The sequence below is a fragment of the Erpetoichthys calabaricus genome, chromosome 9 (genome assembly GCF_900747795.2).
Source record: "Erpetoichthys calabaricus chromosome 9, fErpCal1.3, whole genome shotgun sequence".
In the NCBI taxonomy this organism is placed as follows: Eukaryota; Metazoa; Chordata; class Cladistia; order Polypteriformes; family Polypteridae; genus Erpetoichthys; species Erpetoichthys calabaricus.
In genome coordinates, this window is record NC_041402.2 from 101,110,136 (window position 1) to 101,113,520 (window position 3,385).

The 3,385-nt window shown below is 35.7% G+C and overlaps 1 long non-coding RNA gene across 1 annotated transcript; it reads right to left on the minus strand.

The window, feature by feature from the left end:
• Window positions 1-322: 322 nt before the first annotated feature.
• Window positions 323-2,109, minus strand: LOC114642529 (uncharacterized). Its single transcript, XR_007935812.1, has 2 exons — window positions 1,961-2,109; window positions 323-448 (listed from the first exon to the last, which is right to left on the minus strand). It is a non-coding gene; the product is annotated as an uncharacterized LOC114642529 (long non-coding RNA).
• Window positions 2,110-3,385: the final 1,276 nt, after the last annotated feature.

The following is a 3,385-nucleotide window of genomic DNA, read 5'->3' on the forward strand; positions in this document are numbered from 1 at the left end:
CATCATACAGAGCAAGTCTGTCCTTGCAGCAAAGAACAGAATACCTTGATTTCCTAATGTAAGGACAATTCAGTGTTACAAAACACTATATGTTTGACATGAGGGAGATAAATGTTGTATTCTTTGACAGAAATGCTTACAAGCATAAGTATAATATGTAAATTTACTACAAAAGACATCCCATTGTAGGATTAAACTGGGGTTGAAGAGCTGTATAACAGTACTACCAACTTAATCATTCTGTTGTTTTAGTTAACCCTAATAACCTCGTAAATAAATATGTTTAGATAAACATAAAACATAATAAATATGAACCAGAAGAAAATTCTTACTTCTGAGTATCCAGTGGTGTGCCATCAAACCATCTCCAAACGTCATAAGTATATTGTTGCCACAATCCAATCCAGTAAGTGTATTCTGCAACTACCATTTTGTTTCTGAGAAACTCCTACAGACACATACATCCAGACAGGATAAATTGATTTGAACAAAGGTGTACAGTTTATACAATTTTAATTAACCCTTATATTATGAATATAAATCTTAGGCCAATAAAAAATTTTAAATAATATTTAGATTTCTCCACAAGTAATACATTCTGCAAAAATTTTGTATTTTCATTTTAAAATGCTAAAATATGACAAAAACTGTACTGCTATATAAAAGTATTAATATTTAAGCAATTTGGTACAAGTGTAGACTTTACATGTTCTCCCCATGTTTGTGTGGGTTTCCTCTAGGTGCTCCAGTTTCCTCCCACAATCCATGCAGGTGAGGTGAACTGACAATGCTAAATTGGCTATAGCATGTGGTTGGGGTGTGTGTGTGTGTGTGCGTGTGTGTGTTTGCCCTTTGATGGACTGGCGCCCTGTTCATGGTTTGTTTATGCCTTATGTTAGCTGTGATAGGCTCCAGAATCCCCCACAATCCTGTTAAGGATTTACCATGTTGGAAGATGATTGACTGACTTGTATAATATCCATCCATCCATCCATCCATTTTCCAACCCGCTGAATCCAAACAAGGTCATGGGGGTCTGCTGGAGCCAATCCCAGCCAACACAGGGCACAAGGCAGGGAACCAATCCCAGGCAGGGTGCCAACCCACCGCAGGACACACACAAACACACCCATACACCAAGCACACACTAGGGCCAATTTAGAATCGCCAATCCACCTAACCTGCATGTCTGTGTATTGTGGGAGGAAACTGGAGCGCCCGGAGGAAACCCACGCAGACACGGGGAGAACATGCAAACTCCACGCAGGGAGGACCCGGGAATCGAACCCAGGTCCCCAGGTCTCCCAACTGCGAGGCAGCAGCGCTACCCACTGCCCCACCGTGCCGCCCGACTTGTATAATAGTCATTTCTAATAGTTGGAAGCCACATTTCACTGCATACACCTGAAAAAAAACCTTAACCAATTTGTTGTATATGACTCTATTTATATTGATGAAAAATATGATATGCAGTCTTCTTAAGGGAATTATCTTGATATACTGTGGCTAATTAGATTTAACAATTTGAGGAGGTGTTCCCATTTTACAAGTGCTAATCCAGGTGATAGTCTTACTGAATAAAGTCCTCATTAAGAGTGATATTCTGAAAGTTGAAATCCCACTACCAAGAGTTGACACCTTTTAGAATATAAATCAATTCATTCACAGTGGAAGCTAACCCTGGAGACATCACTTACTATAGAATTATAACTATAGAAAATTATATTACCATCTGCCATAATGGTTTACAGCTTACTCAATTATAAAATGACATGCATATAAAATGTTATTTTAACTGATATAAAACAGTTTGTTCAAGTGAAATGAATTCAGAAATATGAGTAGTTTATTAACATACATGAAACCCTCTATTGCACCCAGTGGTGGCAACAAGATTGCTCAATCAGAAATAGTTTAAAAGTTTTAAACACATATGCTCTACATTGTATCTCTGCCTTACCAGTTCATCGTCGTCCTCAATTTTAACAAGGTGAGCCAGAAATGACTTGCAGAATTTTGTGCTGTTAAGCCAAGTTGCATTTTCCTTAGAAATGTAATAACACTTATTCAAATGTTGTAGCCACTCAACAGGACAGAGTGTGCAATTTGTGCCTGTAACAGATATGTAAGTAAAAGGAATAAACATTTCAATCATCCATCAATTTACTTCCAGAACTGCCTATCCATCATCAAATCAGTGTAGTCTATTTAAGGTTGCGGGGGCTGGAGCTGAAACTGGTAACATCAAACTAACCCAAGATGACATTCCACTCAGTACATTGCAGGAAACAGTACTCACAGACATGATAAGAATACTCAGTTAATGTAAATTGGACATCTTTGAGATGTATAAAGAAAATTAGAATATACTGACAATAATAATCAATAAGATACATAGAGCACAAATGTACACTTCTCAAACTGGTGCAGTATTTAAATCTAGACTCCTGGAGACGTGTGACAAAACTGTTAAGTATTACACCATGTTACCAAATGCTGTTTTTTTTAACAGAATATAATAGTTTCTCTTTTCAAGTTAGTATATCCTAATAAAACCATTATTCAATGCATACACTATATTTAAAAGCAGTGGACATATACTGTATATAGTGGCCATTGGGCTGCACTTTCTGTTTTTACAGCTGATTCAATTACAGACAAAACATGTAGACAGATAACAGTTTGACAGTGTGGGATCAGGTGCAGTTCCATGCAGGTCTCATATCTTGTGGTAACAGAATCTTTAAAAATCAATTGATTTACTATGCTTCCTGGTCACTATCTGGTCAAATGTTCTGCTTTACAGATCATTCACTATGCACAATTGGACTGACAGAGATGCATGTTAATTCTTTTAATTTCCAGGAAGAGAGTCAAACAAGTAAAGAAGTTTATTGTTGCTTGCAATTATCCTTTGAAAGTCTCCTATACTGTTCTTTCAAGAACAAGAATAAAGGGTGCTTAAAAAGACATTCTTCTGTGTTTTGTCAGTGTGCCTGAAACATGACTATATATATATATATATATATATATATATATATATATATATATATATATATATATATATATATATATATATATAAAAAGATCAGAAAAATTGTACAACATTCTCATGTGATGTTTTCATGCAACGCTCATTTTTCATCAGAACCGCATATCATATAGTATACATCTATATATAATTTTATTTGTCTTCATTGGGAGAATACAAAATGATACTCTCATATCAGTATAACCAATTTAACGTTCATACATCAAACAAAATACCTTATACACATCCACTTCGCTAAGAACAGTAGTAGTTCAGTTGTAGTGTTAGCAGTCAACAAATAATGCCTACATAAAACTACACAAACATTAAATTGCCAGCAAAGTCATGACTGGT